The sequence below is a fragment of the Musca autumnalis genome, unplaced genomic scaffold, assembly GCF_047663935.1.
Source record: "Musca autumnalis isolate F117 unplaced genomic scaffold, ASM4766393v1 scaffold_1, whole genome shotgun sequence".
Classification (NCBI taxonomy): domain Eukaryota; kingdom Metazoa; phylum Arthropoda; class Insecta; order Diptera; family Muscidae; genus Musca; species Musca autumnalis.
Genome location: NW_027411644.1, coordinates 12,816,491 through 12,830,063, shown reverse-complemented (window position 1 = coordinate 12,830,063; position 13,573 = coordinate 12,816,491). Strand labels below are relative to the sequence as shown.

At 38.9% G+C, this 13,573-nt stretch overlaps 1 protein-coding gene across 4 annotated transcripts in view; it reads right to left on the bottom strand.

Annotated features, from left to right (window-relative positions):
• Positions 1 to 13,573, bottom strand: part of Teh1 (tipE homolog 1 phospholipid transfer protein) — a 507,587-nt gene that overhangs the window by 220,552 nt on the left and 273,462 nt on the right. The window lies entirely within an intron of this gene.

Below are 13,573 nucleotides of genomic sequence, written 5' to 3'. Positions count from 1 at the left end.
TCCGTGATAAACCTTAGCTCTTTAAAATATTCTTCAATGAATATGCAGATCTAAACTTAAGAAAGATCCACCAGTCTTTGATATCTACAGTAGAGTTTGCGTAATCTAGTTCCTTGTACTAGTTCCAAAACGTATGAGTAACATCATGAAATGTAACGTGTGATATTAAGTATACGCAGTTTGTTCAAAGAAAAAATGTAGAGAAGAAATGTGTACAGATACGGGAAGTTTTTGCGGATTCTGAAACTCCAACGCTCATAGATGAGAAAAATCAAAAAACAAAAAAAATCGCCGGAAGGGTTTTTAAATAAATCGCGATTCAAGTTGACATTTTTAGGGGTTGTTTATATTTTCACGATTTTGTTAAGAAACCGCAAGTCCTATCAAAATAAGACTGAAGAAAATGTTATAGCTAAGAAAATTCTCTACAAGATTGACCTTCACGGCTTTTTCGTAGGTTTTAAAATTTTTGAGATATTGAAGTTCAAATTGGGACAATGCACTGACTGTATCGCCCCCTTATAAAACAATGCCATGAATGGTGCACCTTAACTAACTTTTAATGAAAACCTCTTACACAGGGGAAATTTTTGTGAATTCTGAAACAGCAATGTTCATAGATGAGAAAAATCCAAAAACAAGAAAAATTCGCTGTAGGGATTTTTAAACAAATCGCGGTCAAAATTTACATTTTTAGGTGTTTTTTAGGTTTTCACGATTTTACTTGGAAACCGCAAGTCCAATCGTAATGGAGCTAAAGAAAATGGAGCTAAAAATGTACCATTTTTGAGATAAAGAAGCTCAGTTTACATTTTTCGGTTTTTTTTTAGGGTTTCGCGATTTTGCTTGAATACGGCAAGTCTTATTGGCATAAGACCTGAGATAATCTTATAGCTGTGAAAATTCTCTACAACACTGGCTTATGTAATTTTTCCTAGGTTGTACCATTTTTTTTGATGTAAAAGTTTATGTTGGGAAATTGCAGTCATGACATTGCTTTATAAGGAGACGATATAGAATTGAATTTAATTTGTCCCAATTTCAACTTATATATCTCAAAAGTTGTAAAACCTACGAAAATATCATTAAGATCAATCTCGTAGAGAATTTTGATAGCTACAACATTTTCCTTATTCCAATTTTGATAGGGCTTGCGGTTTCCAAGCAAAATCGCAAAAACCTAAACAACCCCTAAAAATGTCAACTTGAATAGCGATTTATTAAAAAAGCGTTCCGGCGATTTTTTTTGTTTTTTGATTTTTCTCGTCTATGAACATTGTAGTTTCAGAATCCGCAAAAACTTCCCAGGTGTAAGCACCTTCCATTTAAATTTGATTCAAGAGCACCGTGATATAGTACAGTTGGCACAACTCTAATCTACAGTTCTATTAGAAGACCGAATAGACAAGATCTATGACTAGACCATTAGCTTTTCAGAAGAAAAAGTTTCCGTATAAATGTCTATTTTTTATATTTTATTTAATATGCCACTGTGCATTAGTGCTCATTATACGGATACCACGATTATACATCGTCCACATTTATTCACATACAGCAAACTGCGAAAGTAAACCACGACTATAAATGAACCAGGCTTAAAAGAGAAAGCCAAAAATAATGGCAATGAGGCAATGCTGCTGGTGGTAGTGGCGGGCGCTGAAAATAATACCAGCCGCCGGTACGCATAGTTCAAACCACATTTTATGTGGTTTTTAAAATTCTGAGTCTACAGATCTCATGTTGTCGTCGCTGTTGTTATCGTTGTTGTAGTTGTTGAAACAGTTTGCCATCCAGCCATCCAGTAGCCAGCGAGACAGCTAGCCAGCCAGCTTCCGTTTGGACTGTTTGGTTTATTGGTTGTTACCACCTTTGGCATTTGGTTGTCGTTGTTGTTGTTACAGTTGTTGGCCACCAAAAATGAAACAAACAAAAAATAAAACGAAACAGAAATGTGGATTGTCGGCACTTGTGGATGTTAACCAAATATACGCTAACAGGGTTATGGGTTCATAACACAGACACATCTACTTGAACTTGTGATGAGTGTGTGTATGCGAAAAATAAACAAAAAATCGCATAGCAAGTATGTGCGTGTAAACACACCGACACACAAATGTGAGATATTAAGAGGAAAAATGTGTGAAAGGAAACTGAACGTGCATCCGAATAAAACTTGAATATTGGTGTGATTCGCACATACACTGTTGGTTTTGGGAAATTTTTCTAGATGTTGAATTTCAAAATGCTTACGAGGACGGAGATTTACCTTTTGTAGTTGTTGCTAGAAATCTATCTTCAAGTTCAATTTAACCTCGTTTACGAATCATACGCCCTTTACTTTCCTTTTTTGAGTAGATAACGATAAATAGATCTTGAGTGTCATTTGGATGCTACACAAATATACCTGCGAATTGTGCTTTATACAAAAACATTTCACACATTTAGCCTCAAGCAATGCGGGGAAAAGGGAAGTAATGGTATTTTTGCAACATTCACACATATTTTCACACAACAGTTCTCGATTTTTGACTCTAAATTTGAATTTTTCAATGGATAACTGTGCCCCAAATTGGTGGCACAATCCTATTTTACCGATTTTACAATTAACAAAAATTACTCCGCCAAAAGCTGTCACTAAAAATAAACATCTTTTGGTTTTCAACAATTGTTTTCATATTTGAAATATTAAAAACAAATTTATCCGCACACACACAGCTATACATTCTTGTCAAAAGGATGCAAAAGATATGAAAAATTATGGCAAATTTAATAAAAACAAGAAAAAGACGAGTGACTGACTGAGCGAATGAATGAAGCAGCCTTGTTTGTCAAAACTTAAAAATAGAACAAAAGACTGACGATGACAACGAATGTGAGACGGACGACAGCAAACATCAACTTGAAAAATATTTTACACTGCCGCAGAAATGACACTGCTTTGGGTTAAAAGCTATAAAATCAACATCAAAGTTAAAAAGATAACACAGACACAAACAGAGAGAGAAGAGAGACAAACAAACAATCTGTTATACAATACAACCAACACAAAGCAGAGACAGAACTAAACGCAAAAATTTTGTGACGGCAAATACCAGAAATAAATGTTAAACAAAATGAAAAGAAGAAAAAAAGACGAAAGAACATATTAAAGCGGAAATGCTATGAAGCTGTTGCAACAAATCCTGAGAAGATATCAAGTATCTCTCTGTCTCTCGGTCTAAGCCAACCGACATTTAAACTTGTGCACACATGCACGCCAACTAACCAGCTTCAAATGCGACAAAAAGTCCGCAAACACTAGCGTAAAAATGGTATATGTTGGAATGGTGGTGGATATATGAGGCGTTTCAGACGAAAAAAAGGGGAGAAAATTAGAATTCTACAGGAACAGATATTTTCAGATGGCCATCTACGAGGAAAATAGTAGACACTGTAGTTCCCTATAATACAATGTAGTATTCTTTCAGAACAAGACTCAGATGTCTCTGAACACCATGTAGAAAGACTGAGCTGCCTTTTGTAAGAAGGGATGCAATATTCCTGATCTTCCATAAGAAGGTCGATTGGTATACTATAGGAATCCCGAGAAGATCGATACCACTTTCATAAGAAGACCAAATGGTCTTCAATAAGAAGATCGAGTAGTCTCTATTATAGGACCGAACGGCCTCCTATCAAATGAACGAGAGGTCGTCTATAAGAAGGCAGAGTAATCTTCTAAGAAGACTGAGAGGATTTCTATAATAAAACCGAAACGTCTTCTATAGAAAGACAGAGAGGTATTCTATAAGAAAACAGAGTGAACTTCTAAAGAAAGGCAGAGTGGTTTTCTATAGAAATATAGAGTGGTATTCTATAGAAGACATGTCGGTCTAATTATAGAAATCCTCTCCGTCTTTTGAGAAGATTACTTAGTCTTCTTATAGAATACATCTCGTTCATCCGATAGAAGGCCACTCAGTCCTCTAATAGAGACTAGTCGGTCTTCTTATAAAATACTACTCGGTCTTCTCGGGAATACCAATCGACATTCTTATGGAAGATCAGCTGTTCTTCTTATTGAGGACCACTGCTCTTCTCGTCATCACATTTTTTTTTTAATATTACTCAGTCTCCTAAAAAACACTTATAGACGAATAATCGGTGGTCTAATAGAGACCACTCGGTCTTCTTTTGGAATACCACTCTTTTTATAGAAGCCCACTCGGTCTTTTAATGGAAGATCGAATGCCCTTCTTACAGAAGGCAGCTCAGTCTTTTTACATGGTGTTCAGGGGCATCTGAGTCTCTCGGTCTTCTGAGAAAATTACTCTGTCTTCTTATAGAAGAACTCTCGTCTTCTATGACAAGACCGAAATGTCTTCTTATAGATAATGAAAGGTCTTTTATGAACGAGGTTTTCTGTAAGATGTCATAAAGGTCTTCTACAAGGGGTCTTCTGTAAGAAGTGCGAGTGGTGTTCTATAAGAAGTTCTTCTATAGAAAGGCCGAGAGTACTTCTATAAGAAGGGCGAGATGTCTTCTGTTAGAACTCTGTACAAATATCATTTGTCTTCTATAGGCAGAGTGGTCGTCTATAAAAAGACCGATTGCTCTTCTTTAGGAAGACGGAGTAGTAGGAAGGTCGAAAAGACCGAGTGGTCCTCTATAAGAAAAAAATGATCTTCCAAAAGAATACCGAGTATTCTTCTGTAGGAAGATCGAGATAAAGAAAGACCAACAGGCCTCCTATAAAAGCTCCAAATGGTCTTCTATAAGAAGACCGAGAAAATGGAGTGGTCTGAGAAGACGGAGTGGTATTCTATAAGAAGACAAAGTCATCTACCATAAGAAGACCGAGTATTCTTTTAAAGAAAGACCAATAGGTTCTCTATAAAAGCTCCGAATGGTCTTGTCTAAGAAGACCGAGCTGTCTTCTACAAAAGAACCGAATGGCCTTCTATAGGAAGACAGAGTGGTCCTCTATAGGAAGACCGGCTGATCTTCAATATGAAAAACGAGTGGCCGAATGATCTTCTACAGGAAGACACAGTGGTCTTCTCTGACAAGACCAAGCGATATTCTATGAGAAGAAAAAGTGGTCTTCTATGAAAAGACAGAGTCGTCTTCTGTGGTAAGGCCGACTGGTCTTCTACAGGAAGGCCCAGTGGCCTTGTGTAGGAAGACCGACTTGGTCTTCTATAGAAAGACCGACTGGTCTTCTATAGAGTCGTCTTCTGTGGAAAGACCGGGTAGTTTTCTGTAGAAGACCGACAGGTCTTGTATAGGAAGACTGAGTGGTCTTCTATAGGAAGACCCAGTGGTCTTCTATGACAAGACTAAGCGATCTTCTGTGAGAAGACAAAGTGGTCTTCTATGAAAAGACATAGTCGTAATCTATGGTAAGGCCGACTGGTCTTCTACAGGAAGGCCCAGTGGTCTTGTGTAGAAAGACCGACTTGGTCTTCTATAGAAAGACCGACTCGTCTTCTATAGGAGGACCGAGTGGTCTTCTATAGGAAGCCCTGGTGGTCTTCTGTAAAAATACCGACTAGTCTTCTGTAGGAGGACCGATTGGTTTTCTTTTGGAGACCAAGGACCGATTGCTCTTCTATAAGAAGAGAGAGTGGCCTTCCATAAGAGGACCGAATGGTCTTCAATAGGAAGACCGACTAGTCTTCTATTAGGAAACCAAGAACTGGTTTTGTCCTCTACAAAAAGACCGAATGACCATCTTTAAGAAGTCCGAGTGGTCTTCTGTAATAAGGTTAAGTGGTTTTCTATAAGAAGCCCGATTGATCCTTTGTAAAAGACCGAGTGGTCTTTTGTAGGAAGACCGAGTGGTCTTCTATAGGAAGACCGAGTGGGTTTCTATAGGAAGGCCGAGTTATCTTCTACATGAAGACAGAATGGTCTTCTATTAGGACACCAAGAACCGATTTGTTCTCTATAAAAAGAATTCTTTAAGATGACCGAGTGGTCTTCTATAAGAAGGCCGAGTGGTCTTGTATAAGAAGGCCGAGTGAGTGGTCTTCTATAAGAAGACCGATTGGTCTTCTATAAGAAATTCTGTCTTCTGCTATGAAATGACCGAGTATTCTTCTATTCTATAGGAAGACCGATTGGTCCTCCAAAATAAAGCGGTCTTCTATTGAAATTGTATATTCTTCTATCAAAAGGTCGAATATTCTCCTATAGGAGAACGAGAGGTCTTCTGTGAGAAGACCGAGTGGTCTTCTATAAGAAATTCCGTCTCTTTCTATGAAAAGAAAGAGTATTCTTCTATAGGAGGAGACCTAGTGGCCTCCAGTGAGAAAACAGAGGGTGTTCGATGATAAGATAAATTGCTCTTCTATACAAATACCGATTGGTCCCGTATAAAAAGAGCAAGTGGACTTCAGTAATAGGATCAATTGATCTTATATTAGGAGAGTGTGTGTTATTTTATTAGTACACCTCCTTCTATTGTATAAAATACCCTGGTGCTTTTCGATAAGAAGCTCTAGTTAGTTTCTGGGTATAGAAGAAACCCTGCCATCTGCTATTTAGAAGAAACCGAAAATTAAAGGCCTATCAACATTTTATCTCATATGAACGGAAATAACCCATATATGCACACATTAGTGTGTATATCTCAGTGAATATTGGGGTTATAACCAAAATAAAGGTTAACAGACAAAACCCGAATGGGCACATACACACACACGCGTTGGTGTTCCTTTGGTTGGTGGTCGACAATCAACAGCGGCTTTTTGTTTCAACAAAACAAAAGACAAAGAAAGAAACCACCAACAACAATGCTGATTTCCCAGCTGCAACGATGCGAGATAATGAGACTGATGAGATTTTATGTTATAAAATTGATTTTTATTTTTATGGCTAACTTTGGTTGTTGTTGCTGTTGCTGTTACTAACATCGTTTGCTTTTATACATATGGGTATTTGCATTAGGCTAAGTGGATGGCGGGGGAGGATAGCATAGGCCCATTATCATTTCAATGCGACAAGAAAAACTACTTAAAGGTTAAAAGTCTGTGTAGGCGTTTATTCGAAGGAAGGACAAATAAAACGAGGACTACTGACTTTTGAACTCCCATTAATTATTGTTGCGTTTTTTGTTATCGATTGAAGAAGAGGGGTGGGGAAGTTGTGGCTGTAGGCCGGCTTATGTTGTGTGTGCGTGGAAAAGTGTTGTTGTTGTTTTTTATATGGAAATCCTCCTCTGCAATTTAACATAAAGCCGAATAAGAATGAAAACAAAAGTTTAGAAAAGTCGGCTCTGTTATTAAAAGAGATTAAAGAATAGATGAAATGGAATTGATATGTTTATCTTTTAAAGCAAATGCTTCGTGAGATTCAAATTGTTATGTCTTCCAGAAATTACCCATAAGTTAACGATGCTTTAGAAGAAACATTGCTATATTCTATGAAGACTACAAGATGTCATTATTCATCAAGTGGTCTTCTATGAAAAGACAGACAGTCTCGGTTCTCGGAGCAAGACTAAAAACACAAAGGAATCTCCGAAACTCAAAATATGTATGTACCTATTTTTACCTATTTTTCTTCGAACTGTCCTAAGATCTATACAACCACCCACAAACACAGGCAATGGCAAAACAATAAATAAATGTTAATGTAAATATATGCCAAGGAGGTTTTTGTGTTCCGACTCGGATCGTTATGAATTTTTCTGCTGCAGATTGTTACGCGGTCCATTTTTTACGCAACATTTTTTCCTGAGAAAATGCCATAAAAGCTCCAAAAACCATGTCGGAACCAACTAGAATGAAACTTTGCACATCGTAAAATTTCTTCCAAACCTACAATATGTTCCAAGAGGGTATGTATCAGACAACACATTCGTACTTCGCGCTTATGAGCAGAAGGAGGGATGATGTAGAATAGTTTTGATAGCTGGTGGGCACGATAATAATCGAAAGAAATGACTGCTAAAATTAGATCCACTTCCAAGGTAGGCTATGTCGGCCCATTTCTACATGTACCTCTGCGCTTTCAAGCAGTTTAAGGTCACTTTTCGTTTTGAAATTTTAATATTGGGTATCAGGATTGGCTTGTCAGAAAATGTGACGAAAACGTAGTACACCTGGTCAAAAATAACACGAGGGATACTATATGCATTTCTGACCTAATAATGACAACCTTAATATTTGCCATCAAAAATGGGTTAATTGCTTTCCAGCATGACTTATACACTTTTTCATGCTCTCAAACCAATTGTTGAAACACATGGGTTTAAAACGCGTCAGCAGCATCTTTTGGCGTCGAAAATCTATGACCACGCCTTTTTTCTTGATATGCGGTAATAAAAAGAAGTCATTGGGTGCCAAGTTAGGGCTGTATGGCGGATGACCCATCAATTCCACGTCCTGTTCGCTCAAAAATGCGTTGGTTTGAATCGATTTGCGATCGCAGCACTGCCTTTCCCTAATACTTTTCCAATATATCTATAGAAGGTCGCTTGAAAGGGGCTTCTATCTATACAAGGCCCCTTGAAAGCGGCTTCTTTCTATAGAAGGCCAATTTGAAAGTGGTTTCTATCTATAGAATCTCCCTTGAAATGGGCTTCTATTTATAGAGAGCTCCTTGAACAGGGGCTTCTATCTATAGAAGGCCCCTTGAAAGCGGCTTCTTTCTATAGAAGGCCAATTTGAAAGGGGTTTCTATCTATAAAAGGTCCCTTGAAATGGGCTTATATTTATAGAGAGGTCCTTGAATAGGGGCTTCTATCTATAGAAGACCCCTTGAAAGGGGCTTCTATCCATAGAAGGACCCTTGAAAGGGGCTTCTATCCACAGAAGGCCCCTTGAAAGCGGCTTCTATCCACAGAAGGCCCCTTGAAAGGGGCTTCTATCCACAGAAGGCCCCTTGAAAGGGGCTTCTATCCATAGAAGGCCCCTTGAAAGGGGCTTCTATCCATAGAAGGCCCCTTGAAAGGGGCTTCTATCTAGAGAAAGCCCCTTGAAAGGGGCTTGAAAGGGGCTTTTATCTATAGAAAGCCTCTTGAAAGGGGTTTCTATCTATAGAAGGCCCCTTGAAAGGGGTTTCTATCTATAGAAAGTCCTTTTATCTATAGGAGGCCCCTTGAAAGGGGCTTCTATCCATAAAAAACCCCTTGAAAGGGACTTTTATCTATAGAAAGCCCCATGAAAGGGGCTTCTATCTATAGTAGGCCCCTTGAAAAGGGGCTTCTATCTAAAGAAGGCCCATTGAAAGGGGCTTCTATCTATAGAAGGCCCCTTGAAAGGGGCTTCTATCCATAGAAGGACCCTTGAAAAGGGCTTCGATCTAAAGAAGGCCCCTTGAAAGGGGCTTCTATCTATAGAAGGCCCCTTGAAAGGGGCTTTTATCCATAGAAGGACCCTTGAAAAGGGCTTCTATCCACAGAAGGCCCCTTGAAAGGGGCTTCTATCCACAGAAGGCCCCTTGAAAGGGGCTTCTATCCATAGAAGGCCCCTTGAAAGGGACTTCTATCTATAGAACGCCCCTTGAAAGGGACTTGTATCTATAGAAGGCCCCATGAAAGGGGCTTCTATCTATAGTAGGCCCCTTGAAAAGGGGCTTCTATCTAAAGAAGGCCCATTGAAAGGGGCTTCTATCTATAGAAGGCCCCTTGAAAGGGGCTTCTATCCATAGAAGGACCCTTGAAAGGGGCTTCTATCCATAGAAGGACCCTTGAAAAGGGCTTCTATCTATAGAAGGTCCCTTGAAAGGGGCTTCTGCCTATAGAAGGCCCCTTGAAAGTGGCTTCTATCTATAGAAGGCCCCTTGAAAGGGGCTTCTATCTATAGAAGGTCCCTTTAAAGGGGCTTCTATCTATAGAAGGCCCCTTGAAAGGGGCTTCTATCTATAGAAGGCCCCTTGAAAGGGGCTTCTATCTATAGAAGGCCCCTTGAAAGGGGCTTCTATCTATAGAAGGCCTCTTGAAAGAAGCTTCTATCTATAGAAGGCCCCTTGAAAGGGGCTTCTATCTATAGAAGGCCCCTTGAAAGGGGCTTCTATCTATAGAAGGCCCCTTGAAAGGAGCTTCTATCTATAGAAGGCCCCTTGAAAGGGGCTTCTATCCACAGAAGGTCCCTTGAAAGGGGCTTCTATCTATAGAATGCCCCTTGAAAGCAGCTTCTATCTACAGAAGGCCCTTTGAAAGCGGCTTCTATCTACAGAAGGCCCCTTGAAAGTGTCTTCTATCTATAGAAGGCACATTAAAAGGGCCTTATATCTATAGAAGGCCCCTTGAAAGGTGCTTCTATCTATAGAAGGCCCCTTGAAAGGTGCTTCTATCTATAGAAGGACCCTTGGAAGAGGCTTCTATCTACAGAAGGCCCCTTCAAAGGGGCTTCTATCTAAAGAAGACCTCTTGAAAGGGGCTTCTATCTATAGAAGGTCCCTCGAAAGGGGCTTCTATCTTTAGAAGGGCCCTTGAAAGGGCCTTCTATCTGTAGAAGGCACCATGAAGGGGGCTTCTATCTATAGAAGGCCCCTTAAAAGGGACTTCTTTCTATAGAAGGCCCCATGAAAGGGGCTTCTATCTACAGAGGGCCCCTTGAAAGAGCCTTCTATCTATAGAAGGCCCCTTGAAAGGTGCTTCTATCTATAAAAGGCCCCTTGAAAGGTGCTTCTATCTATAGAAGGCCCCTTGGAAGGTGCTTCTATCTATAGAAGGACCCTTGAAAGGGGCTTCTATCTTTAGAAGGGCCCTTGAAAGGGCCTTCTATCTGTAGAAGGCACCATGAAGGGGGCTTCTATCTATAGAAGGCCCCTTGAAAGGGACTTCTTTCTATAGAAGGCCCCATGAAAGGGGCTTCTATCTATAGAAGGCCCCTTGAAAGGGGATCCTATCTATAGAAGGTCCCTTGAGAGGGGCTTCTGTCTATATAAGGCCCCTTGGAAGGAGCTTCTTTCTACAGAAGTTCCTTTGAAAGTGGCTTCTATCTACAAAAGGTCCCTTGGAAGGAGATTTCTATAGAAAATATCTGAGGTAAGAATTCCTAAAAATTCACCAAGTCTAAAGGTCCTCAAAATATTCCCAAAATCGACTTCATAATGGTCCCTCGATATTAGTAACTTACCACATTATTGTTAGCCTTGTTTGCTAAACCCCTAACTTCCATACATTTACTCTATGAAAATTGCAAATGTAATACAAATAGTTTTTAAAGGAAATCTCTTCGAAAAGTCTTTGCTCTTCTTTCCCCTCAAACACATACACACACCAAGCAATGCAATGACATTTGCTGTTGAAACTTGGGAGGAAGAACAGACTAAATTGAAATCCATGAAGACTATCATCACAATCTAGGACATTTGTTCCTTGGAGGTAATTTCGCACTATCACACTGCCACAAAACCACTTACAACAAATGTAACGTGGCACACTCCCACACAAAATCATTCGTTCATGTGCATTAGTAAAGCGGCACTGTTGCAAAACCCCTTTGCAAGCGAAGCAAGGGGGGAAACAGAAAACACAACAAAGGAAGAAGAAACCCAACACACTAGAGCAGGAAACCAAACAAGAACCAACCAACCATCCATCCCCTCACACACACACACAAACAATTTTGCACATTACACGCTTCATTTGAGGCGTTGTTTCTAGGGTTCGCTGCTGTCTGCTGTGCAAGGTTTCTACACTTGGCCACCACAAGTTGCTTGGTGTAAATGTGTGAGTACACATGTATGTATGGATGTTGGAATATTGCCTTTAGCTGTTCCGAGAACTGTTCTTAACTGCTTTCTATTTACATATGGGTAATTCCATAGAGTTTGTTGGTAGAAAAAGGAAATTAAATTTTAAAATAAATTAAAAAGTAAAGACATTTCTAAGAATTCAAAAGCCCGACAGAGGGAGTAAGCGGCAATTTCTTGTGTTGTTTAAACTTTAAAATTGGCTATGAATAATAATGACGATGATTTTGTTACAAAATTCTATTTTCACTACAAAATTCTTATTTCCTTTGGAATATTTAACACGCAACACACAATGAAGGCGGTGAGTAAACAGCAACTTTGTGCGTGCGCTAGTCCCTGAAGTGCAAATGACCACAAGTTTACAGGAATCAAGTGTTGAGATTTTATGTCGGGTCAATGAACGCACGTAATTATATAATATTATACATAGGTAGGTAGATTTTTTTAATACGGTCATTTATAAAAAATGATTTACCTTAACCAACACAGATGGCCATTTAAACATTATAGAGTTAATTTTTTACAGAGACAAAAGCAGAATAAGAGGAAAATCACCTGTAGGGTGATTCATCCTTTAGGTTAACGAGTATATATACTAGCCCAGCAAAATTTGAAGGAAGGGGTTCCATGCGATGACGTGATTTCATGGCATATTTTGCATTGGTTTAAACGAAGTCGTGAAAGATCCGACATTTTCATTAGCATTTGAACCAACGCAAAGGAAGTCGTGAAAGATCCGATGTTTTCATCAACATTTGAACCCATGCAAAGGAAGTCGTGAAAGATCCGGTCTTTTCATCAGTATTTGAACCCAATCCATAAATCCAATAGAGATAAATTTTGTGTTTTTATTTATACACATTTTTCTAAATATATAAGACTATGTATTTACAAATGTGTCCTCGAAATCAGAACCAACGTTGTTAAAACTCTCATCGTAATGGTGATGTCATTACTAAAGGTTGGTGAATATGACATGCCAAAGCATTGGTGGAAATGAAATGCCAAAGCATTGGTGAAAATGGCATGTCAAAGCATTGGTGGAAAAGACATGCTTTGGATCCAAAAATGAATATCATCTTTTGGAGTCCACGCTCATATAAAATTCATCGATGAAGATGCTAAAAAGATGACATGCTAGATCACTTTCACCATGATTGAATGACATCTTTGGCATCAAACATTTTGCTGGGTGGGGATTGGTAAGTCGATATTAAATTAATAGATTAATAGACTTTTAGCAGGCAAAAGTCTAAAACTCGTAGTCGACTGTTGTCTGGAGGGAAAATCGCATAATCGACTATCTTGTGAGTGATTTTCGAGTTTTCCCATAGATTGTTGACTTGGCGGTTTTACAGTTTCAGAAGAAACTGCGGTTATGAAAAAATCGAATTTCAAGACAACTGAAATAACCGCCAGTCCGAAATGTGGATATTTATTTTTAGATCAAATTCGAAAAGTCTAAAAATCCAGAGAATTCTGGACCCCAAGTATGTACAACCATTGGCTGAGGGTATTTAGCTGCTAGCAAACCCGAGTGCTTCTTTTTTACTCGTTTTATATATGAACTCGCCAAGTAGATCCCGTTTGATATGGAATTTTCGTTTTAAAGGATTTTCCATCCCATGACTTTTTTCCTAACATCAAAAGTTCACATGTACATATGTGTGTCGGAGGGGTATGGGAAATAGTCAATATAAATATTGCATATTGAACTTGCCCTCCCCCATATGTATGGTGTGCCAGCTATTTTACCTGTAGCTAAATTAGAAAGCTAATAAAAGATTTGTTCTTTATTTGTTTAAGGCAACAATGACTGGCAAGTATTCTTCACATCAGTTTCAAGTATAATTGTATTTGTTTTTTTTTTTTTTTTTTTGCG